The following is a 27013-nucleotide window of genomic DNA, read 5'->3' as shown; positions in this document are numbered from 1 at the left end:
AGCTGCTCCCTGAATTATGTGATACCCCCTGCCCCGAGTAAAATGCTGCCAAACCTTGAGATTTTTAGCCTGTTCATTTAAACTTAATTCAACAATTGCTGACTGAGCAATTTCCTGGACGACCTGAAATCCATTAGATCCAGTAACATCCCTTGCCTGAGCAAATCAGGGGTACCCACTGGGCAAACAGAACTGGGTCACAGGCTTTAATACCTAGACCACGACAGAATGGGGGTGGGAGTCCCAGATGTGGATTACAGATCCGTTCTTTTTTTAAGTAAACCACAGAGCTGCTGCTGGTCATCTGGAACACAGCAGCTGCTGCGAAGCTACCCACTCTGCCCAAGCCAGTAGGCACCGAGTCTCCCGATGGACCTCATCCAATGGCTGTCTCCTGACATCTTGTTTCTCCCAGTAACTGTGCCACTGGGCTGGAGGATTCAGGACAAGAGAACAGCAGGCAGCTTTTCAGTGAAGCCCTGCCAGAAGAATTTTGGCCAAGGGCAAATTTTTACCTGTTGCAGGAAGTTGCATCACTTGCTGTACATCACCAGTTCACAATGTGTTACCAATTCTGGGGAAACCCACAATCCATGGTGTGCGCCCTTGCGTGCCCACCCTGAGGGACTCGCTGGCAGGACGCAGCCATGATGGCCTCTGAGAGTTTAGCGAGGGAGGCTGCACTGGCCCCTTTGGGCTCTGAGACAGTCTCCCTCCCGGACGCCCTGCTGGAGCACCCAGCAGAGCCAAGTAAATGGCTTGGTGCAAGGCCTGAGCCTCCCACGAAAATGACTGTCACCACACACTGCAAGGCTAGAGGGAAGCCACAACACAATCTTAGCAGGCTCTGCAGAAACGCATTGCTCCAAGGTACTCCCCAGGGACTTCCCTGGTGGTCGAGTGGTTAAGACTCTGCCCTTCCACTGCAGGGGGGCACGGGTTCGCTCCCTGGTCGGGGAACTGAGATCCCACATGCTGCGTGGCCAAAACCAAAAACAAACAATGAAAAAAATCAAAACACAAAAGCACTCCCCAAACCATACGTTAATCCCGTCTCTACCTTGGCATCTCCTGTCCAAGATTAAGAAGCACCTTCCTGAAGGTGTGTTAGACTTAACCGGATAAAACATTTAGCAACGAACTGTACTAGCGATTAGAAAGCAAACACTTGGGCTTTGCTCGCATATGTGCAGGGCTCTTGCCAGAACCACGGGCAGTAATCCAGGTCAGAGTTTATCGCCTTCCCTTGGCCTGAACAGGCTCTGAAAGCAAGACTTGACCTTTGCTGGGTGCTTTTGCCAGGGATGCTTGAGAACTTTAAGCTCAGCTCTGGAAGGAGCTATAAGCACGAAAGACACTTTGAGTTTTCAAATGAAGGGACCGTGTTGGTGACAGTTATCCCTCCCCTCCCAAAACACAGCCAACATTTCTTTGCCTATCTGGGCTGTGCTGTATTAAGCAGAATTAGAAAACAGATTCTGAAAACAGAAAGCATAACATCAACTTTACCCTCCCTAATAAGTTAGGGCCAAAATCAACACGCCCTTTTACTTCCAGTCAAGCACTTCTAACTTATTCTGGTTACTTCAAGCTTGGAAGGGCAGGATGGCCTCACCGGGGCCCACTCCTGACCCCCTGTGAAGCTGGAGCTGAGTGTGAAGGCATGATAGGATGAGCTGCTAGGATGACAGCAACTGAAACCGGCTTTTTCTTTTTCTTTCTTTTTTTCTGCCTGGGGGTGTCTGTTTATGTAATCTCCTAAAAGAGATGACAAACTATGTTAAAGAGAGCATCTGCTGGAAGGCACGGCCCGGTCCACCTCGTGGATCCGGGACTCCTGGTTCCAGAGCCGGAGGAATGCAGCCACTCCAGGAAGGAACGGAAGCCTCAGGACACACTGCAGCCCTGCAGCCAGCAGGGGGTAACGCGATCATCTTCCCCGGCCGCTCACACTGGTTATGTAATGTTCCACAAAATCACGCAGGCCTCTATAAACACAGTTGTTTTTCATGACAAAAATACTTCCACTCCTCCCCAAGCATAAGGCAAGGAACCTGCTTCCTGGGGCCGGCGGTGGCCGAGACAAATCTACAGGGAGAGAAAAGGCTGAAGCAGTGGTCCCCGGCCGCCCCCTAAGGAAAGCAGTGAACCCCAGGGGAGGCTGTAGCCAGTTACAACGGGAGACAGACCTACTCATTCATTCAGCCACATCTGAACACCAGGCCGGGCATGATGGGGACCAACGCGTCCCACAGCCGCAGCGTCCAGCCAAGGCAGGCAGCCCCGAGGGCCCCAAACACTCCCAGGAGCCCACGGACAAAAGTTCAAGGAGTCGTTTGAAGGGTAATTTAAGGAATCAATTTCCGGATCCCCACCTCGCCCTTGCACTCCTTCCTGAAAACGCAAGGACACTCCTATCTTCCCAGCAGCTCCCCTCTCACTGAAAGCTTACCTGGGTGCATTGTTTCAAAGTTCAGAAAGCTGTGGGACCCCAAAAAAAGGGGGTAAGTCAAAGTGATGATTATCAGGGAGGTATCCTTTAATGATTAATCATGGCCCCTTGAACTCAGAGAGATTCCTCATTTTATGTGTCTTAAACATATTTCTGTTAGGGGTAAAAGTTGGCCCATTTGGGGATGTCCTGGATTCAGGGGGAAGAGAAAGAAGAAGAGACGTACGTTAATGATATGAATTCTCTTAAATATACCTGGAATTTTTCCCCAAGATGCCAAAATGTTCAAGCCAAGCTAGAGACACGCCACAGATTACAAATAGACTTGAACTATTTACAAGTGCATTTCTCAACTACGTGGTTAAAATCAAAATGTGAAAATTCTTTCAAATCATACTGTCAAAGATTCATTCCAACTAAGTCAATCCTCGTATTATTTTCATCTTATAAGATGTTTAATATTTTCGACTTCTTTTTCCCAAAAATAAATCATTTGAACTTGTGATTTACAAAACGAAAAAAGGTCAGATGTCAACTTAAAATGTAAGTTGACATTACATTGCATAAAATGTAAGAGACATACGTGTACTCCCATGGGAGGGAGTACATAGTTTATAAAAGATTATTTCAGAAGGTACAGAGACAACAACATTGGAAGACAAGGCCCTAGAGACACCCCTCAGATGGGGAGGCCAGGGGAGCAAACCCAGGTTGCAAGGCAGTGGGGAAGCGTCACTACCAGAGACGGATGACGAGCTTCCTCTGAAGAAGACGAGGAAAGGTCACTGCAAGCAGAGAGGAATGGCGCCAAAGGGGAGCGGCCCGTGTGGCTTAGAGGGGCAGGGGTCTCCGAGCTCGGAGGGCAGGCGGAATGGGCAGTGAAGGACCTGTGTGCCATGCTGAGGGGCACAGAACACATGCCAGCGTCCAACAGAAGTTTTTAAGCAGGGGCGTGGCATAACTGGGTCGCTGCTTCTGCGAAGAAAACGCTGGAGGCCATACGAAGGATGAGATGGAGAGGGTGAGAAAGTGGCAGCAGGGAGCTGAGCTGGGCAGCGACGTCCAGCAGAGCAGAGCCATCTGTGGGGATGGGGGTGCCGCATCGTGCTCTCCAGTACGGCAGCCCCCAGCCACGTGCGGCTCATTTTCAGGTCTAATTCAGTTCAATGTGAATGGCCACATGTGGCTGTGTGTACCGTATCGGACACAGGGGCTAAAGGGCTATTTCAAAGTTCTAAGAGGCACGATTTCTCCTGAAGTGAGGCAGGGGCAGTGGAGATGATAGATACTCAAAAGCATTTCTGAAGCTGAACTGGAAGATGATGGCGACCAACTGGACACACCGCTGTGAGGACTGAGTTAAGGAGGACAGCAAGCCTGGTCTAACTGGCAGGCTAGGTGGCTCCTGACATTACAGTACTAGGAAGAAGAAAGTGTGCCAGGGATTTGTGGGGAAGATGAAAGGTCCAGAATGGACGCATTTACTTTGGAATGTATCAAGACTACCCAAGGAAGACGGCAAGAAGGCGGCTAGAGAAAGGTCAGACAGGTAGCGATGTGGAGGTCACCATCACAGAGGTAGCGAGAGAGGCCACTAGGAGGGTAGGGTCACCCTGAGGGAGAAGACCAAGGGAACTCCAACATTTCAAAGGTATTGAGGGCAGGAGGGTCCAGCGACAGCAGAGAGCAAATGACCAGAGGTACCCAGAGAACCAGGCGAAGAGAGGACTGCCAAGGAAGCCGAGGGGAGGGAGATGGGGGTGTTGAAATGGGTGGGGTGTTCACTGGGGTCAAAGCAGTGGAAGCACGAAGGGTGGGCCTGAGGGCAAGCCGGGGATATTCTCTCGAGACCAGGAGCTGCACAGCGTGGGTGGAAGGACAGGCGAAGGGCAGGAGCCCAGCAGTGAGTGTGGGCCAGGAGGTACCAGAGGGGTGGTGGCGCTGGTGGATGCTGCGAGCAGGCAGGTCCTGGGCACTGACCGCTCATTGGGTGACAGGGGAGGGCACAGTGACATTTAGATGCAGCTGGGGCCCTCAGGCCCCGCTCTAACGCCAGCTACAAGACTACGTCGCCACTCTTACCAAGATAGTTTCTTTTTCTAGGCCCCAACACAAACTATCAGAAAGGTAGGTAGTTTACCTATTTGTGCCTAAGTAAAAGGGTATCTGGCAAAAAGACATCCTTTGACATCCAGGAAATGAACTGACCAGGAAGCTTAACAGGAATGGACATGATACTCAATCCACAAAAAGCGTCTTGTCATCCCACACCTGTCTGTCACCTACATACTCACTCTTTAACACCTGATGAGTGGTACTCTTCAAGCAAACTGACTTAATTCCGCATGGGGCTTAATCACAGCCAGCAGAGGAACACAAGGCACGCAGGATCTTCCCCACCCCAGGGTAAGACTCTTCAGAGGCTCCAGCAGGCTGGTAAGCTTGAGGGAAACTCCCCTGCGAGAATCCAGCCAAGTTTCTTCCAATCACCTTGGTCTCTGACTTTCACGATCACTCATGAGAGGAACAGTGATCCTCGAAGAGAACCCTGGTTTCCTTTGTGTTTTGGCTTTAACTGTCAGGCAGTGGTATTCGTTTCCTCACCAGCGCATCCTCTCCTGTGCTCTGGGGTGTCGGTATATGAGCCCCGCAGCTCAGTAAGGCCAATGAGGAATAGTAACTTGGGGCCACTGGGTACCCACTGTGTGCCAGGTGCCGAGCAAAGCCCTTCCACAAGCATCCTCAGAGATCTCACAACCAGCTTTCACAACCGGCATCACGTCCCATCACACTTAAGAGATGGGGAAACCGAGTTGCAACTCACCAACGTGGTCGTGAGCTCTGATTCAAACCCGGGGCTGCCCAAGTGTCCAAACCACCACGGTAGGTGCTCGAGAGACAGGCTGATTAAAGGTGGCTCCAAACCTCTCATTCATGCCACTAAAATTACGCTGACTTGTGAATATAATTTCAAAAACTAAAAAAATTTTTTTAAAATATGGGATTTCTGATTCTCCACCAGCACCACCCCTTCCTACACACATCACACACACGCACTGGCTGTCCTCACAGCTTTCTGACCATCGGGCAGGGCTGCTCGGGACACAGTGCATTCAGACCATACATCTGTGCCTCAGACGTGGGAGGCTCGCAAGTGAAGTAAGTTCAAGGGCGCTAACACTGCAGGTATTTAAGAGGCATCTTTTGTAACAGCAGGAGAACGGACTTCATAATCTATTAATACTCTTCATCTCTGATCAGTACAATTTGGTAGATACTAAAAGCTGACTTCGGAGTTCCTATTCAAACATAATCCTTAAATCATGCTTTCATAAGTCACATAGACTAATTCACAGAGAGACAATTAGCCTTTGACACTGCACTTAATTTAATAAGCCATTTCAGAGTTTTAATAGAAGCACTAACAGGCTTGAAAGAAGAATGAACTCTTTTTTTGAGACCTTATAACTTACAAATTAACTAATTTTTATTTGTAATGTAAATGTCAAAGAGCATTGTATCAAAGGGCCAGCAATTATAACGCTAAGAAGACACGGGTATTATCTGAGTCGAGGTATCACTGCTCTCACAAATAAGCAAAGAGTATTAATGGTATTTTTAAAGTAAATGCCAAAGTCTCTAACTTAACTCTCTATACCAACTGAGAAAGATGCCCCCACTGTTAAGGAAAGACAGCTGTGAGAATTAAATGAAATAATAGATTCAAACGCAAGTCATTCAATGCGTTACCAATAAACTACATTATTAATAGCAAAAAGTAAATTCCCGAAAATAAATTCAATCCCTTAAAAGTATACATATATGTATGTATTTTTTGCTATGCAACAAGCTTAAATGAAAGAAGGTAGTCAAAAGGTTAAAACAATATAATGCTTAAACTCTTACATACAAGATCAGCGAATAATTTTCAAAGGATATCTACCTACATGACATTAAACTTAAATTATAAATACTTTGATGGTAAAGAACATGTACCAAAAATATATTTATTAGACATAATAGGTGCCTAATAAATGCTTGCTAATTACTTGCCTTGAAAACTTGTTTTATAACTCAAAAATACAAATCAAGCAAGATTATATAGTAAAATAAAACAAATTTACATATTGAGCCAAAAAATTATATTGAAACAGACAAATAGTTTTAAAGGATACATATACCCGGCATATAATTCAAATTTTTTTAAAATAGAGCTTTGTTGCAGTATAATTGCTTCACAATACTGTGTTAGTTTCTGCTGTACAACAAAGTGAATCAGTCATATGCATACATATGTCCCCATATCCCCTCCCTCTTGAGCCTCCCTCCCACCCTCCCTATCCCACCCCTCTAGGTGGTCACAAAGCACCGAGCTGATCTCCCTGTGCTATGGGGCTGCTTCCCACTAGCTATCTATTTTACATTCCTAAGTATATATATGTCGATGCTACTCACTTCAACCCAGCTTCCCCCCATCCCCGGGTCCTCAAGTCCATTCTCTATGTCTACTTCTTTATTCCTGCCCTGCCACTACGTTCATCAGTACCAATTTTTTTTTTTTTTTTTTAGATTCCGTATATACGTGTTAGCATACAGTATCTGCTTTTCTGACTCAAATATTTTAATATCATGTTTTTTCCTGTTACAAAATTAACATGTTCATTTTAGAAAAAACTGGAAAACAAATGCAAAAAGAAGAGAATACGATAATTAGACATAACGCAACCACAAGTGATAACCACCATAAATTTTTTAATGTATCCTATTCTGTTAATGCATATGCGTGTTTAATTTTCCTGTAAAATGGGGATCTATTATATATATTGCCTAGCAAGAAAATTTTTTCATTTAATATTCTGTGCACATTTTCCCATGTCATTAAGAGACCTTATAAAACAAGCTATTTAATTGATTTAGATTACTTGATCGTATGGAGAACCATAATTTAATGTCTTACTGCCAATATTTTTCCAGTTTCTCACAGTATAACTAATACTGCATGAGCATCTTTATATAAAAATCTTTTGGACTGTGATTATGTCATGGGGTAAATTCCTCAGCCCAAATCCCTACACAGTTATTAACCTTCTACTTCACTAAAAACTGCACAGAGCTTGGCCTAGCAGACTGGAGTGGCCAGAGCACAGAGCATCAAGGAAACCTACACCGTCCCTTCCTTCCTCCTGCCTATTAACCTTTGACCCAGTGCCCTGGAAGAGCAGCTTTGTTTGACATCTTCAAGCACAGGTATAGATAGGGTTACCTGTCCCCACCTTTCACCTTTGGAGGGGAATGGACAGAGAATCTTAGGTACAGCTTCACACAAGGGGGCAAATGTCCAGCAAGAGACTGGGGCAGAGCACAGACCACCTGCAACAGATACAAAAGACTCTGAAATAATAGAAAACAAATAAATGTGTTGGAATCCACAGGCATGTGCCCTGCTTTCAATATTATCTCTTCTTCTACCCTCTGAACACCACACCTCAGCCAATGATATGGTCCTCCTCTCACTGGAAGAATTATCTTTGCACTTTGCTATTGTCAGGTGACTCAAGTTAATAAAGGTTTTCTGTACCTGCCGCATACCCATATCTCCCTGCACATATCACAAACACCAGGTGGCCTGTGTGCAGTCGGGGGGTGACCAGCACTCCAGGTAGGATAGACACGTGGGCCAGAAATACCCACCAAGTGCCAGGTAGACCAACCTCGCCAGAGGGGCTATATGACCTTCCTCTACCCCATCTTCAATTCCCAGCGTGAAAGAACTCTTCCAAAGACTTCCCCGTCCCCTAGCTACTTCCTCACTATAGGCCAGCCTTCATAAAGTTAGACATTACCTAACGCTACTCCCTATCTCCCATTTTCAAAAAGGGGAAGCTGATTTTAAGAAGTGACCTCTTTTCTAATGGTTTGTATTCCACAATTTTAACCTCATTCTTCTGAAAGCCAACTCAAGATGATCACCCACATCAAACTACCTGCAGAGCAGTTTGGAAGCTGTTAGACCGGTATGGTGAACCACAGGACTACTCACGACCATTAGGAGAGTATTATGACTGTGATATCTTATAGTTGCTTGTCAACTGTGACACGAAAGTACACAAAATCTGGAAGGCCTTCTGTTCACCAAAAGACAAACGAACTATACTTTACAGAATAAACTGGCCACCGAAGATAAAAAACTGTGAAACACATTATCTGCTTACTTTTTACATAACAAGTTGAAAGTGAATACACTGCGCTTACTGAAAGTGCTTTAAAATCTCTTCTTCATTTCTATCCATTTACGTCCTCCATGAGAGGGTCTCTCTACAACCAGTGTTACTAAAACAAAACGTAGAAATTATTTAGCTATACGTTATCCCCTGCAAATAGCATGTCATCAATCTGACGCTGATTAGATAAATTAAGGAGCAAGCATTACATTTCAACCTTTCAATACTGATCCACGTGGTATTTGCTCAGAACTAATAGCATTTAACATGGGAAACTGCTCCTTTTTGCGTTACTTCTGTTTGGTCACAGTCGCAGAACAAGAAAATGTTATGTGTATGATTGTGACTCATTAATCTCCTCAATGCACAGTCTTAGTGAATAACCTGCACAATTCGTTAAATGCCTTTCTTTCTTCCTACGTGTGTTGTGATCCCGTTCATAGGAGTGTCATCTTCTGGGTTGTCTAAGGACTACTGAAAACAACAGGAAGGAAACAGCCTTGCTTATTTCTGTAGTCTTTTTTTTAAAATGAAATATATGAGAAAGTCTACCACGAGATCTTGATAAACAATAAAATATTTGTAAGCTCTCCAGTATCTGCCTTCAAGTCTTACAAACACAACTCCACACGCAACACTGACAAGGACCAACCCTGGCAAACGGACGGGAACCCAGGTCCCAGGACTGGCTCAGGGCTCAGGCCCCCTCAGCATGCAGTGGTGAGGGGAGGGAACTTCAACACCAGTCTCCACGAGCTTGAACTCGGCGGAACACCAGGGCAGGTGTCTGATAAAAGCAGAATAAAGTGAATACATAGAATGAAATAAATAAAGGCACTACCATAGCGGGAAGCACCTATGTCCAGGCAGTAACTCTGACTTATGCTCCCAAAATGAGTTTAAAAAAGATCTGTATGTGCTAACAATAAGGCCCAAAACACAGAGAGCCACAGATGCTCTCTGACCTTCAGCTAGAACTTCAGCTCCTCACCCAGAATGAGCGGGACACTAAGCAAGCCTTTTTCAGTGAACTCAACCACGTTTCTATTCCAAAAGGTATTATTGAAAATATTGGTATTTTTATAAGACCCTTCAGACTAGATTTTTTTTTCAAAGGTATGCTGATGGCCAAGCTGCAGAAATCCCAGACCAGAATAAAAAGCAAAGTTATCGATGGTCTCTAACAATCATCCTATTACGCTGTCAAGGGGATTATCTCCAGGTACCAACAAGGTTCTACGTATTCTCCAAAGGCGTCAAACATGCAACTGTCTCCCAACCATTCTGGAAATTACCTGTAATCTAAACATTCAGAAGAAAGCAACAAGGATTAAAAACTGTGAACAAAATAGAGATACTACTTTAGAGACAAAAACAGAAGGTTCTGGAAACCTCCAACGAAGTTGTGTTTTGAGAACAGAAAAGATATAATGGCGAAAAAATTCTTGATGTGGACTGCACTAGTTCATCTCGATCGAGGGAGTGCAGGATAGGATCTTTCGGGCGCTGTGTGCCTTTTCAATCCACAGCGTCTGAACAACAGGACGCCGGAATGGTTTTGGACACCGGAATGGTTTTGGACACAACAACGTAAGAAACGCCCCCGGGGTTCAAGGCAGGGCCCAGCAGGTCTTTATTCTGAGTCCAATAATAACAGAGACACTGAGTGGGAGGTGCTGGGTGAAAACCACTTCTGTGAGGATTATTAGGATATTTGCAATTTCTCTGGCATCTCCTCCCCCCTCTCCCCACGAAGACATGACCCCTGAGAACCCGTCCCCCCTCCAGAAGCAGTCCCTTCTCAAACCATTCCACCAACAAATCAAAGCAACTTAATGTATGAAATACTAGGCCCACGCTCCCTGAAGAGGCTGACAAATACTTCGTGCAACAGCCCAGGCAGAAAAAGATAAAGGGTTTGGGTGGCTGGAACAGTGAGTTATAAGGGCAAAGTCCAATGCGAATGTTGACCCATTGATGTAAAGTCCAAGCGCACACACCTTCGACGCGTGTAATGCAGGGTGTAGTCAGACACCAATCACCAGGCCAGTTTTCCTCCCTTGCAGATAAGTTTACCATTTCAGTTGAGAGAGAGACACAGTCCTCGGAATTGATATACACGTGATCAGCTGATGAGGTTCCACACGGCTCTTTTGTTCACTACAAACAAAACGATGTAAAACACTCCCAAACTTCCCACAGTGTGAACTGCAAACACCACTGGCAGCTGCTCAGCCGCGGCTACTGCCCCCAAACCAACTGAAAGGCTCGAGGCGCGCTCCTCTTCGCTCCAAGTTATCCTTGGCGTCTGTGCTCTCATCGCTCGGGAGGTTCCCTGAATCCTTCCGCGCTTAAGATATTGGCAAAAATTAGCAACCTTGGGGCTCCCCTGGTGGCGCAGTGGTTGAGAGTCCGCCTGCCGATGCAGGGGACGCGGGTTCGTGCCCCGGTCCGGGAAGGTCCCACATGCCGCGGAGCGGCTGGGCCCGTGAGCCATGGCCGCGGAGCCTGTGCTCCGCAACGGGAGAGGCCACAACAGTGAGAGGCCCGCGTACCGCAAAAAACAAACAAACAAACAAAAATCAGCAAACTCCGCACAACCCATCTGCATAGTCTCCTGAGCAGCCAGCAGCCAGCAAGAGGAAACCAAGGCAACTTCCAGATTATCAAGAGGCCGTGACGCTCCTGCTGAAATAAAAACCACTCGGGCCTCTCCGTCCTTAAAAAAACGTCAAGCGTCATTTATTTCAACCAGGAGTTTCTCTTCCCCCCTTTTCACTGGTTAGTGGGGAATGACACAGGCAACGCTCTCACTCAGTTTGACCACCTGGAAGGAACATCTACGTTTGGGGATCACTCTGCACATCCTTGGAAGCCCCCGGGGTGACTGGAGAACACAGAACTCAGAGCCCGCGCACGGTGGCCACTCCCCCGCGCCGCACCACCCTCGGCATCCAGGGGGCACTGACCTTGGCCCCTCAAGCCTGGACAGACTCACATCTGCTCCCCTGGGTCCCCCAGGCAGCCAATCCCATCGATCAGACTATCACTTCACGAGCCTTTCAAGCGGCTGGCAAACAGTCTATTCAGAGTTGCTTGTGGGGGAAAAGCAGTGTAATGTTAGCTCATTAGAGGAGGGGGAATCACATGCACAACCGCTTCCTTAGGCTTCGCCCGTGACCCTGTGACAGCTCGTCTCTGAGTGGGAGAGACCCCAGGACCCAAGGGCACTTCCTTCTGAATGACACGCAAGCCAGAGCCCCTGCCATCTCTGGGGAGGTTTCTGCTCCCCAGAAACCCTCTGGCTCCCGAATAAATGATTACTGGGATTCCATTCATCAAGTGTCTCTTAAGCCTTCTATTATGAGTCTGAATTTTAAACAGGGGACGAGGTCCTTTTATTACATTCCCTAATCCACGTCCCCAGGAACATTTTTTTCAAAGTTACAGAGTCTGCCTGCAACCTCGTTATTATTAGACTTTACTCTCCCTTCCACCACCCAGAACTAAGCTGCACTTTAAGAAGACAGCACTGCCTCCACTTAAAAAAAAAAAAAAATCCACTGAGAGCAATATTATTAGGAGAGCGACTCTATTTCCAGAATGAAAGTGCTGTAAGAGCAATACCCCTTTCTGCCTACCGACCCTTGTAACCTGAGTCCCTCCCTGAGATGGCACCTGGCAGGACAGACCAGGCAGGAAGCATTTGACAAGCGAGCTACTCCATCGGAGCACCCACATGGCCACAGGCAAGGCCAATTCCATAGCATAAGCACAGAAGCACGTGGAGGGGCGGCTCCATGACACTGCTCAGCACCGCCTTGAAGTCAGCTGTGGTCAGGTCATTGCGTTCTCCAGAGGATGAGAGCACAAGTGATGCAGACCCTTTCTGGGGTCTTCGGGTGACCACCACCTGGGTGCCCCCTCCCTTTCCAGCCAGCCAGAGCGCAGACATGCCCAGTGGGCTCCCTCCAAGCAGTGAGGCCCAGGCCCAGTGGTGGAGAAACAAGATGGAAGGAACCTGGGTCCCTGAGTGTCAGGTGGAGGACAGCAGCCCACCTGCCCAGATCTCAGGCTGTCACACAAGAAAGGAGTCAGCCTGTCTCTTGTCTGGACACTGTAGTCTGGAGTCTCTTTTAGAGCAGGGAGAATTACCCTAGCCAATACAGCCCTAAGGCAAAGTCTTCGCACACCGTGTGTGTGTGTGTGTGTGTGTGTGTGTGTGTGTGTGTGTGTGTGTGTGTGTGTGTGCGCACCTTATATATAAACGTTAAACTAGTACTGATGAGAACATTTTTCCTGGTTCTGATCATGGATGGAGAGGTTTAGCAACTCAGAACTCCAGTAATAGTGGGTATAGCAAAGGGGGCAGTTAATTAAGTCTAGAATTAGATTTTTTTAATTTTTATTTTTAAATATGTATTTATTTAGGCTGCACCGGGTCTTAGTTACGGCACGAGGGATCTTTTTTTTTCTTTTTAGTTGCAGTATGCAGACTTCTTAGTGGCGGCATGTGGACTCTCAGTTGCAGCATGTGGACTCTTAGTTGCGGCATGCGGGATCTAGTTCCCCGACCATGGATCGAACCTGGGCCCCCTGCATTGGGAGCACAGAGTTGTAACCACTGGACTGCCAGGGAGGTTCTTAGAATTTTATTTTTTAAGTCAACGAGGACTTTATTTTACTAGCCAATATCTCAACACAGGTGACTTAAAAATCTCCTAATAGTTCAGGTTTATTTTCTTAGTCTCCATATAGTGTCATAAAACAAGAGTCAGGAAATTTTAGTCTTCCAAATTGTTGCATTTGAACTAGAAATTACAGTCAGCCCTGTACATCCCCAGGTTCCACATCTGCAGATTCAACCAACCGTAGATTGAAAATATTTTTTTTTAAACTCCAAAAGTTTCAAAAAAGCAACACTTGAGTTTGCCATGGACCAGCAACTATTTACATTGTATTAGGAAGTATAAGTAATCTAGACATGACTTAAAGTGTATGGGAGGATGTGCGTAGACTATATGCAAACACTACACCATTTTATATGAGTGTCCCCGGCTTTTGGTATCTTGAGGGAGGTCCCGGAAACAATTCCTGCGGATACAGAAGATTAACTGTATTCCTCAAAGATGCCTTATTAAAAACAAACAAAAAAAAAACTTGTTTAAGAAGTTAATCACAAAGCTAAGAATAAGCTTTGCAAAAATAGATATATTTTCCTTTTCCTGAAGTTTTCCAAGTAGCAGACACAATAAGTGAATAATGTGTCAGGATCCATCGCTTCAGGAGCAAGAGAACTCAGCTGAATGCCCCGAGCTGGCCCTGCAGCACGTGTTAGCAAACTTACAAAAGAAGCACCTGGTGGGACTTCCCTGGTGGTCCAGTGGTTAAGACTCTGCACTCCCAATGCAGCGGTCACAGGTTCGATCCCTGATTGGGGAACTAAGATCCCACATGCCACACGGCGAGCCCCCCCGCCCCCCCCCCCCCCGCCAACAAAAAGAAGCACCTGGTTTTCAGAATACATAGGAGAAACTCAGGCAGAAAATGGCCCAATCAAATATGAAAATCACACCTCTGTTGGGAAAGGGGAAGATGAGACTTAATAAAAATACACAAATACCTAAAACAAAATTGTTTCTAATATCACTTGATAATATGATCTTTGAAAAGAGCTTGTGACCAAGGTGGAGGTAAGCCAGGCTGGCGTAATATATTTAAAAATATATGGCAAAGCAGAAATCGCTATGGTGAGTGAAAGAAGCCTTACACAAGAGTACACACTGCAGGATTCCACTTATATGAAGTTCAAGAGCTGGCAGAACTTACCATTGGGGTTGGAGGGGGGAGGAACAGTGGTTGCCTAGGACGGAGACTGGCGTGGCAGACTGGGAAGGGGCCTGAGAGAACTTTCTGGGGTGGCAGGTGTAACTTAATAGAAGTATGGCTTACATAGGTATATACATTTGTCTAAGCTCATGGAATGATACACTTAAAACGTATACATTTCACTCTACAAACTTTGCCTCAAAACAGAATGTGAGTTTTAAACTCATTTATGGTATGTATGCTGAAGTGCTTAGCAGTGACGTGTACGGATGTGTGTACTTATTTTGAAATGCTTCCAAAAAAAAAAAAAAAAGAGGGACTGATGGGTAGATCGAGGTGGATAGATCCGTATAAGGCAAACACAGTAAAATGCTAACACTGTGGGGCTTCCCTGGTGGCGCAGTGGTTGAGAGTCCGCCTGCCGATGCAGGGGACACGGGGTCGTGTCCCGGTCTGGGAGGATCCCACATGCCGCGGAGCGGCTGGGCCCATGAGCCATGGCCGCTGAGCCTGCGCGTCCAGAGCCTGTGCTACGCAACGGGAGAGGCCACAACAGTGAGAGGCCCGCGTACCGCAAAAAAAAAAAAAAAAAAAAAAAAAAATGCTAACACTGTGGAATCTAGGCAGTGGGTATATGGGTGTCCACTACACTAAGTAATTCTTTCAACTTACCTGTATGTGTGAAATTTTGCATGATAAAAAGCTCAGGGCAAGTATATGCTAATATGCTGAGATGTCTTGTTTTAGAATCTAAAGGAGAGTGCGAATCTTACCCAGCATTCACTACTACTTCCTGCGACATAAAAAGAGCATGTGGACAGCAAATGAACACATGTTCCAGGGAGGCCAGGGTGGTGGACAAGGTGCTCGGCCTACCTAAGCTCTCACTGTCCAAAGCCATGCTTCCTAAGGCTGCCTCAGTTTAAAACTTTGATTATTCAAAATAATTTTAAAGTAAATCACTTCGGTACATCAATTACCAAAAGTTATAAATTCCTAAATAGAAAGTCTTAAAACAAAACACTGTGACCTTGAATCCCAAATATAATACTCTGTGTGGTATTCTCTGGACAAATAACTGAAGCAGATTCAGTGATTTTATACCAAAACATTACGGTCAAAAGGTACAAACTTCCAGTTAATTAGATGAACAAGTCCTGGGGGTGTAATGTACAGCATGATGCCTATAATTAATAATAGCATAAGGCATATTTGAAAGTTGCCGGGCTTCCCTGGTGGTGCAGTGGTTGAGAATCCGCCTGTCGGTGCAAGGGACACAGGTTCGAGCCCTGGTCCGGGAAGATCCCCCATGCCGCAGAGCAACTGGGCCCATGCACCACAACTACTGAGCCTGCACTCTGAAGCCCTCGAGCCACAACTACTGAGCCTGCGTGCCACAACTACTGAAGCCCGCGCTCCTAGAGCCCGTGCTCTGCAACAAGAGAAGCCACCACAATGAGAAGCCCACGCACTGCAGCAACGAGTAGCTCCCGCTCACCACAACTAGAGAGAGCCGCGCACAGCAACGAAGACCCAACGCAGCCAAAAATAAATAAATAAATAATTAATTTAAAAAAAAAAAAGAAAGCTGCTAAGACAGTAGATCTTAAAAAGTTCTCATCACAAGAGAAAGACAAAACTTTGTAACTATGTGTGGCGGTGTTAACTAGACTTCGTTAGCTAGACTTATCGTGATGATCATTTGACAATACATACAAGTATGGAATCATTATGTTGTATGCCCGAAACCAACATAATGTTATATGTCAATTACATCTCAGATCAAAAAAATGTTCACTTTCTATCTCTGATGAGTCCAAAATATTTTCCCCTTTAGGTTTACAGACACATTCTATAACCTTTAGCAAATTACAATGGGGAAAAAATTGAACTGACTACCTTACGTGATAGACAAGTTAATCATCATTCCAAAAATAATGTCCATCACTTCTCTTGAAGTTGCTTTTGTTAATAAAGTTCAGTTTGGGGGCTGAAAAACCCAAACCAGGCTAGGATCTGAGTTTGGTTTTAGGCCTCTGAGTAAGTTCATGGAGACAGTACTGCGATCAGGCGAAGGGCTAAGAGACAGAGAGTTTGATTTGTAGTTGCTGGTCCCCTGCAGAGCCAGGAGTGTCCTTGCATACAAGAGCCCTTCAACAAAAATTAAAACCCTGACCATTTTCCAAAGCCTAACTCGGGTCCTCCCTTTTCCTTGAATGTTCTCCTGACTATGCCCACCCACCAGGCCCTCTACCACCCACAGGGTCTTTCCTCTGAAAGAAGCTGTAGTGCCCATCTTACACAGGAATCTTCTAACATACATCACGTGTGGCCATCAGCTAGGCCAGGACACTTACAGTTCATCAACTACCAGGGCAAGCCACTCTACCAAAATCAGCAGACCTAGGAGGTAAACCGTTCTCTCACATTCCCGTACTTAGGAATCAGCGCCATGAGGACGACTGATTCCAGCATCACCCTAAGGCTCCCCTGAGGCCTGAAACACTGAGTTGGTTCCTTTGCTGACTGTGCCAGACACTTCCCTGGGCCAGAGCACTGGGACACAGTGACCAGGTCCCTGCCCCCAGGGCCTCACACCCTAAGTAAGGGCACCCTCTGCTAACCTGGAAATCTTAGCACACCAAAGTTTAAAGAGACCTCAAGACTGTGTGGCCCCGAGTCCCCACTTGAAAACTGGCTCCTACTCACTGCCCTGGAAGCAAAGGACGTTAGACACGGACGCCGCAGCACCCCCGCAAGCCCTCACCCCACCTCCGTCTTCTGCGACAGCAAAGAAACGCTACTTTGCTCTTCCACGGGATGTTCCAAATGCTTTTTTAAAAATTCTCATCCTTCTCCTTAGTTTTACCTTCCCAGAAAGTTCAGTGTTGGGTTGTCTGTTTCTTTGGGTTTGGCCACGCCATGTAGTTTGTGGGCTCTTACTTCCCCGATCAGGGACGGAAGTCGGGGCCCTCGGCAGTGAATTCCCTGGACCGCCAGGGAATTCCCCAGGAAGGTCAGTTTTTGAATTTGTTTTAGTATTTTTGGCTGTGTTGGGTCTTCGTTGCTACGCGCGGGCTTTCTCTAGTTGTGGCGAGCGGGGCTACTCTTCGTTGCAGCGCGGTGGCTTCTCTTGTTGCGGAGCACGGGCTCTAGGCGCACGGGCTTCAGTAGTTGTGGCACGCGGGCTCAGCAGTTGTGGCTCGCGGGCTCTAGAGCTCAAGCTCAGTAGTTGTGGCGCGCAGGCTTAGTTGCTCCGCGGCATGAGGGATCTTCCCGGACCAGGGCTCGAACCCATGTCCCCTGCGTTGGCAGGCAGATTCTCAACCACTGCACCACCAGGGAAGCCCAGGAAGGTCTGTTCTGAACAGGTGAAAGCTTGCAGGGATGGATGGAAAAGGAGTGAATGCTGTCACGAGGCTGCTCCCTGGAGGCTGAGCCTGTCTGCGTCCTCCTCCAGGCCCTCCCACGGCAGGAGGTACAGCGGGATAAGTGTTTGTGGACCTAGTGGCAAAGAAAATAGGAAGATGAAAGGCAGTGCCTCCTAAAACCCTCCCGGGGGGCCTGTTCCTCACTCCTTCCAGGTATCCTAGGCTGACTCCACGTCCCCTGTGCGCTTCAGCTCGTCTGGGAAAGAACTGTGAGATGTGATGCCAGGCTGGGAGGATGGATTTAGAAAGCCCCACATAGCCAGACGCACAGCAACAGCAGCCATCAGACATCACCCAGATTTAACCGGCCTAAAATTAGCAGTCGGAGCAGAGTAGTTACTGCACGGATGGCGTCAGAGCTCTTCTGACGGGCTGACTGCCAGTTTTCAACAAATTGTCCTGCTTTCTCTACCAGGGAAACAATATTTTGGAACAGAGCCAGCCAAGCATTTCCGTGGCTGTTCCCATTCTCGATTCACTATTAATGTCTGATAATTCAGTGACAAGGTGAGCAGAGCCATTGTTTTGCTGCAAGCCCTTATTCTTTGGGTGAGTAAAGTATGGTGGAGGAATCCTTTTAAATATTTAAATGCCTGAAATTTATTTAGGGCTTCACATTCAACTGACTTAAACAAAGATGATGCAAAGCTAGCGAAGTATAAAGGCAAAACGAAAATTGGTTTCCTCTGCTCTTTCTTTTCATCCTGGCGAAGACTCGGGAGCAAAAGAAATGTTCTCTGCAGGATCACAGCAGCGCCCTCTCACTTCCCAGCAAAGACGAGAGAACCCGGCTCAATCATCAGAACTGCTACCTCACCGCAAACTACAAAATTTCTCCCGAATAACAGAGGATCCACTGGCTGACAGAACAACGCATTTGGAGGCTAGAACAATGGCTCAGTAGCCTGCCCCCCGGCCACCACTTCCCGCTTGCAGGGACAGTAGTGGGATAATTCTGGCATTTTCCTCTGCATGCACTTTCTTTACCACACCCCCCCATTTCTTCTATGATTTATTGAGATCAACAGAACCTCACAAAGCATCTAGGCTGTCACAGTGGGCAGAGAGATGGGTTTAGACTCTAAGAACTAAGATTCATAAAGCCATGTGTGTTCTCGCCTTAAATCTTAGTTTTCACATCAGTACAGGGGGATAATCCCATCAGCCTTGCAAGGTTCTCGTTCAGTCTGCAAGAGACCATAAATGAAAGTTCAAGCACAACTGCTGTTTTGAAGTCTACCTTCAGGAATCTCTCTCCCCAGTTCTTTATCCTGTTCCTAAGTCAAAAACATCAGCCTCTCTCTCTCATTCCTCTCATCATTTAAGACTTTTTAAATAGGAAAACAGATCCATTATTCCAAGCAAATGACTTACGATGACCCTCAAATAAACAAAATGGCTGGTAAATTCGGTGATTTTCGTATTATTTAGGCTAATCTCTCAGCCTCACCCGCAGCTCTCATCATAGCATACCTTAATACACACATTTAAACAAGCAGGAGTCAGAATGAGATCCCCCTGAATTCATGCAACATAGGAATTAGTAGTAGGTCAGGATATTAGGATAAAAGACTTCTACCTGTAAAATTAAAGCTATGCTTACGGAGCACCAACTATACGTAAGGCGTAAGTAATGTTCCAACATACTCTGCAATCCTCAAATTAAAAGGACTAAATTAACAGAAGGTATACAATATACTACTGATCGGTTTTAAAAAACCATTATTTCCTGTAGAAATTATCACGGATTGAGAGAGAACAGAGAACGTTGCACAATTCAGAAATCCTCTCTTTCCAGTTATCTTTATTAAGGAGTCCAAACCAGGCTTGTAAGTGAACTGCAGCTTCATCTGATTCCAAAAAGGCCAGGCAGTGTGCTTATCAGTTGGGATCAGACTTTGAAACCTGGGAAAGGTGTAAAGCACACCCTCTCACCCCAGGGTGCCCACCCTCCCCAAACCACAGCCCTCAGAACCGGGCAATAAAGGTCCTGATATAACAGATGGAACTCTGCTGTTACCCTCTTCAGAAACTACTTCTCCATTTCTACCAGTTTGATATCAGAGTTCAATTACAGGTCATTTCAAGTGACCCAGAAAAGATATAAAGTGAGGCATAAAAGGTTGTTTCGGTAGATCATTTACAATAGAAATAATGAGAACCTTAAGGCAACACTTACTTAGTTCAACAAAAGCCAAGACACACAGCTCTTTCATGCTTAAACCCTGGGCTTTCAATCCTGCCTTTATCAAACATTTGCTAAGTGCCTATTATGTGGCAGAAACCAGGGCAGTACAGGGATTACAGCAGTAATGACCAGAAATGTCCCTGCCCATATGGCACGTATATTCTATTGAGGCGACGCAGAAGACAAACAGAAAAATCAATACACAATATCATGTCAGGCAATGATAAATGCTATAGATTAAAATCGCCCAGCACACGCGGAGGCTGGGTGGCGTGCGGATGCCCTGCCCTCCCATCATCCCTTCCAGCCCACCTGCCCTCCAGAGGCTGGGACACTGGTCTCCCTTGCACGAGGGGTGACCGTGTGCTACCGTTCTAGCCAACGTTAATCTGCACTTTCAAAGTTGTTCTTACTCTTTAGAAGTTTCTGGATGAGCAAATGATGAATTACGTCCTTCTATCCTGATTCTGGGTCTGGTGTCAGCTGTGTGTCGATAGTACAATGCTTCCCAAACAGTTGAGGTCAACCAGAAACATTGCAAGGAGGATGGTATCCTCCATCACACTATCATTCTCCCCACACCCCCAAAAAATTCAAACCTCAAGCTAAGCAACCCACAACCAACTCTGGAAGAAAACTGGCCAAAGTAAAAACTGTCCTCAGGAAAAAGAATAAATACAGTAAGTAGAGGGTCCATGAAGGGTAGAATCTGTCTTAAGCTTCCCTCACAAGACCCTTCAGGCCCCCTAGAAATTGTTCCCAAACAGCTGTGAACTCTAACCAGAGAGGGTGGGAGAGCAGTGGTCTCGGGACCCGGCCCACACATTTCAAAGGGTAACAAGCAAGCCTTTAAGATGCAAAAGAAAATACTCCAACATTCATTTTTGTTTATTATCAGCCTTCTTAAAATTTATATCATTATGTTTTATAGTGTCCATATCTTAGCATGGTAAAGTTTTACACGTATACATATATATATATATATATATATACACACACACACACACACACACACACACACACACTATACTGTACATATACACACATGCACAAACACATATAGACAGACATGTGTATGTGCACATATGGACACTAAACACAGGAAATTCTCTATAGATGCGATGCACACTGGAAAAAGTTTAGAGACCCTACTACAGAGAAATAATTGTTCTTGGATTAGGGCATTAAACACTCCAAACAACAGCGTGTGTCCTGTATGAAGAATCCAAAGTGTGATTCCTAAAATTTCTTATTAGAAGCTTCACTATGAAGAGGACTGTATCCCCACCCTATTCCTGAACCATGTGAATATCCACTGTTCCACAGGGAACCGAACGATTATCAAAACCCCCCTGAAGACAGTGAAAGCAATCATTATGCAGACTGCACCCGCTACTGTGCCCTAAACATACAGTCTGAGATTTTATTTTTAACGTCTACACAATAGTTTGTCTCAGCATACATAATTTTGTGTTCACCCAAGACTTCTTACTTTCCACAGTAACCATTTTTTTTTTTTTTTTTTTTTTTTTTTTGCGGTACGCGGGCCTCTCACTGTTGTGGCCTCTCCCGTTGCGGAGCACAGGCTCCGGACGCGCAGGCTCAGTGGCCATGGCTCACGGGCCCAGCCACTCCGCAGCATGTGGGATCTTCCCAGACCGGGGCATGAACCCGCATCCCCTGCATCGGCAGGCGGACTCCCAACCACTGCGCCACCAGGGAAGCCTCCAGTAACCATTTTTAACACTAGCTCTTTACCTAGATTTTTTTGTTTTGTTTTGTTTTGTTTTGTTTTACCTCAGAGTAATTGAATACACCACTCAACAGCCTGCTCTGGACTACTCTGATCTCCTCAACAGCTCAACTAACTGGGAGCTTCTTCTGGCGGATGTAGCAACTACACAACAGTGAAAAATAGGGAGTAATCCAATCGGTGGCACTCAAGACACCCCTTATGGCTGAATGCTTATTTCTGAAATAGGAAAAAAAAGAGTACCAACTAATGAAAACACTGGGAAATTGGGAAAAGGTGGTTCTCGTCCCCAACTATCTGAAAGCAATTCAAAAGAAGACAATACCAAACTGCAAGATGAGTTTAGGGAAGTGCACAACATTCTGCTTCTTCCCACCATCTTTTTAGTGCCTGAAGCCTCCAGGGGTCACAGTTCACAGTGTGGTCCCCGCTTCTCAGTCACTCAGTCAGTCACTGAACATCTATTTCTTAATCTCCCACCACGTAGAGCACAGTTCAAGTTACTAGGGACACACTGAAAATGAACTCAGGTCTTAGAGTTCCTTGGTCGGTAGGACCAGCAAAGATGGCCTGACGTGCTCTTTCGGGATATCTGTGTGGAAGAGGCATTCAGCAATGGGCTAGTTATAAGAAATTAAGAGCATTAGTACTTAACTATAACCAAACCTAGAAGGAAACTTCCGGAGGTACCATTCGTAGTTCAGCCAGTTTAACAATTCTATCAGCAACTTAGGTAAAATATAAAAAACAATTTGATCTAATGTGCAGACAGCATTTGTTCGAGAGGGCAGGCAAAGGTGCTAAGTAATAGTATCAAACTCCCAAAAGCATCATGGGAAGGACAAGCTAAAATAAAGTTAGACAAAGTCCGATAAATGTTAGGTCTTGCAGTGACATTAGGACAGGACGGGAAGACGTGGCTTCAAGACGGCATGTGATTAGGACCCAGAGGCTTGAGTGAACAGGAAACTCACTAAGTCTGGGTAGGAAAGTGAATGTGAACTTGGACTGTATCAGTGCAGGCAGGACACGCAAGCTGAAGGAAGGGCACCCCTATTCTACTCTGCGCAGGTCAAGGTGAGTGGGAAGACTTTGGCTCTGAGCCCCACTTGGACAGGTATTGTCCAGTGAGCAACTGGAACATCTCTACAGAAGGATTAGTTCTGCAGGCCACCAAGCGGGGGGGAATTCAAATAAATAGGTAGAATTAGATTTCGACTCTACAGGTAAAAAACCCCTCCTAGTGGTCAAAACATGAGAAAGGTGGAATTCTCCACCCCTTACTAGATCACGTGCAGAGTATATAAAGGGATCCAAGCATCAAAGAAGGGTTAGTTGAGCTGGTCATTGATTTCCAAACCCTGGTTCTTAGCAAAGTTTTCACTGGTCTGTGCAAAAGGAATAGTGTCTGTGTATGGGTGAGTCTATAAGCACATGGGGGTAATTTTAACCAATGCCCTCTCTGGATGGGAAGACCTTTCCTTAAGTCAGCATGCATACTCTTCCCCTTTTTTTTTTTCTTTTCTTTTTAGCGTATCAGTGTGAAATGCATTGATAGTAGACAGTAACCGCTGTTGTAAACCTTCAATACATCTATACCACAACATAGTGACAAATCTGACAGTCCCTAAAATTTGATTTTTGTTTCCGATTTTTAATTTACAGGTAGATAAAAACAAAAAGTAAAGGAACGACATAAAGGGACCTTATGGACTTTGTGGTACAGAGAGGCTGTGACAACTAGACTCAAATTACTGCATCTCTTCTTCTTTGCTATCACCCAAGTTGGCTATACAATGTTGTACAGGGAGAAAAAAAAATCTATCTATAGCTATAGCTATAGCTATATATCTATATATATGTGTGTGTGTGTACATAGACACATATCTCAAGGAATTAGGTTGTGCTAAATGTGAAACCTCGCAAGAAACAGAACCTCTACTGTGGGTAACATCCGGCTCCTCTGGACCACTCTTTGGAACCAAAGTTTATGAATCAAGTTCAGAAAGGATCAAAATAATTTACCTCTGAAGTTCTGAAGCATTTAAATTCCTATCACACTGTTACCCTTCTTTTAAAAGGGGTCACAGCTAGATATGATTGCAACAGAAAAGCAATTTCGGAGTCATTGATTTCCAGGTAAACTAAGTAAGCTATAACTCTCGTGAATGTTCACATACAAACTTATCATAAACCAAAGAAACAAAAGACACGATCGTGAAAAAATACAAACTATCCCAATCAGTCATTTTCATTAATCCATACATTTATTTGAAACATTAAAGAAACCTAAAATCTTGGTGCTGAAAGGGATCATGAGAAAACTTTATCCAAACTCATTGGTGCCACAGGCACTAGAGGCAGGAAGCTAGAGGTTCCTGTCTCTCCTGCCTGATGCTCTTTCTATCCCATCACCCTGCAAGGGAACCAAGTACATTAATAGAAGGAGAAAATCTGCAACACGTTCCCTATATTCTTTAGGCCTGTACTTCATATTTCATGCAAGTTCAAAACAGATTAAAAAAAAAAAACAAAAAACTCTTTGCTTTTCAGCTAACAATAACAGTCTGAATTTTCTTCAAATTCGGCATGTCTTTGAAGGGATTTGTAATCCTAAACCGTCACCTTAAGTAGATCATAAGTTCAAAGGCTCACTGCCTTCCTCAATCTCCCAAAAACAAACAAACAAACAAACAAACAAAACACCTTTGCATCTACCAATCATGACTGGGGTTTGGGGGCTATATCAACATAAACACAGTTCTTTGCAAAGTATGCAGTAAATTCAACCCCTTTTAAACTAGTTTTGATGACCAAACACAGCACTTTCAAACCAGTTTCAATTACCAGACAATTGCCCTTTCAAGGTAGCTCACTATTATTTCCTCACTTTGAAGAAGAGACAGATTTTCAAAATGAATAACCCAATAACCCTTTTGCCTCAGGTAAAGAGATCCCCCAAGGTGCACAGGTGTTTACCAAGCTCAGGTATCAGGGAACCCTTCTAAATACCATTCCAGTCTCAAGAGAAACAAAATAAAACAAAACGTACAAACCCTGTTACACAGCTTTAACTACAATAAGTATCATAATAGTCAAATCCTGATACTGATAATTTCCCTCCTACATTCCAGAAAATTAAAGCTCTTTGAGAAAGACTAAGATTTAAAAACATCAAAAGTATGTGATGGAAAATATACACTTAAATCAACTAGGGAAAATCTGCAGCCCATACTCTAAAGCCAGAAGCTCCACTTCCATTTATCTCTTGCTTTATTTTCCAGACCAAATGCTTACACTGCTTCTTACCCAAGTTCATTTCACCCCATCTATAGGTAGCATATGGGTACTGATAAAAGCTGTTTCTGATTTCATTTCATTCCCAACTTCCCAGATGTTTGCGAGAGAGGTTGTGTTTTTCCCCCCTTCAGCTATTTGCGAATATGCTCTGATTTAGAACCAACAAATTTAACATATCGTATTTTAGGCTGGGCATGACACAATAAATAACAGCTATAATGAATGTCGAGATATTTCACCAGCTTATAAATAAGTTTGCCTACGTTGGCAAGACTTCGACAGGCTGCCATGATCTTGTTTTAGAGAAAAAGTACTGAAAACACATAATTGAGAACCTGATGCTACCAAAATGGCCAACTACAGGCCATTGTACTTTAGAAATGAAACACGCGATATCAATTGGGGAGAATAAAGACGGCCCCAACACAATCCTTGGTATGACTCATGCATGTATACTTCAACGCATCTCAACAGAGGCTTTAGGAAGAATCAATGTTATGTGTACCGAAAACTCAAGAAAGACTGCACTTTCTCATGAATAATATTCTTTTATACTTCTCTGAATCAAGCAATGAACTACTAAATTAAGCAGAAAACATCCTTAGCAGAAATGTTATATAAATATAATTACAAATCTCACTGCAGCACTTTGAATTACTCAAGTCAAAACAGACATCCTTAAATTTCTGACTAAAAACAGTAACCAAGTTGTCCCTTCAAATCCATCTTTAGGAACGCCAGAAATAATAGGCCACCTTTTGATGTCTGCATAAATATTGGTTTTATAGGGAAGTAATGTATTTCAAGGAAAGCAACAGTTTTGGAGATTTTTTTTTTCTCCCATTACTAACTGGAAAACTGGAAAAAATTACAACCTGGATTGCAGACAGGCAACTCAAAAGCGCAGTTTACTAAATGCCTGTCATAAGAAAGCCATCTAGTGTTAACATTTAGAAATGAAAACTGCAGACAAAAGAGGCAAAGAAAAGAAACATCTAAGTGACTATTTTGAACTTACTGAGCAAACCTATGAGAATCCCCAAGATTCTTTGTTTACAAAAAAAAAAAAAAGTCCATCCTTATTAAAAACCGTGTCTAAATCTAAACAAAATCCCAAGACTGTGCAATTGCAATTTTTACCAAAATCAGGTTTTGGTGACCACCATTCTGTGACCAATGCACTTGATGTTTCCAATACTCACGCTGGAGTCATCCTGGGCTGAATTAATTTAACCGAAGCAGGTTAATGATGACAAATATCTCCCAGAGGGGTCATGCCAACTTGTTTTCTCTTCCCGAGAAGGATCGGCTCTCGCTGGCAGACGATGAACCGAGACTGATTCTTTGGGTTTGTGGCGCGGTTGAAAATTAATCCGTAGGTGCTCGTGGGGATACTCCCGGGATCTGGCCAAACGAGCTTCCACGAAACGGGGGCCCGAGCAGGACCGCGAGCCGAGGATGGAGCGAGACGCGGAGCCGGGGAAGCCGGGGAGCCGTCGGGCCCCGAGGAAGGGCGCTCGCCGGCCGCTGGGACCTTACAAAGAGGGGCGGGCGCCGCGAGGGCTCGCGCCCCGGGCACACGCCTTACCGGGGAATAAACCCCGCAGCAAGTTCAGCAAGTGACCCCGCCCGGCGCGCTGGGGAACCGCGCCGGGCAACCTTCTTCTCTCGGGTTAGTCACGGAGGAGTCGCTGCGCGCCCGGAGAGTCCTCCTTAGTGCTCGCGTCTACGAGACGGGAATAACCTTTCAGCCGATCGATAAGTTTGAGAACGAGCGGCGGCGGCTCCTCTCCCACCCCTGGCTCGGGAGCGCGGGCGCATCTGCCGGCCGGACCCTCG

The 27013-nt window shown here is 45.3% G+C and overlaps 1 protein-coding gene across 1 annotated transcript in view; it reads right to left on the bottom strand.

The window, feature by feature from the left end:
* The window catches only part of SIPA1L2 (signal induced proliferation associated 1 like 2), a 220763-nt gene that overhangs the window by 193385 nt on the left and 365 nt on the right, over positions 1-27013 (bottom strand). The gene's annotated exons all lie outside the window — the stretch shown is intronic.

Source organism: Delphinus delphis, chromosome 16 (assembly GCF_949987515.2).
Source record: "Delphinus delphis chromosome 16, mDelDel1.2, whole genome shotgun sequence".
Classification (NCBI taxonomy): Eukaryota; Metazoa; Chordata; class Mammalia; order Artiodactyla; family Delphinidae; genus Delphinus; species Delphinus delphis.
The sequence above is the reverse complement of the archived record's forward strand: the minus strand, read 5'-3'. Positions and strand labels throughout refer to the sequence as shown.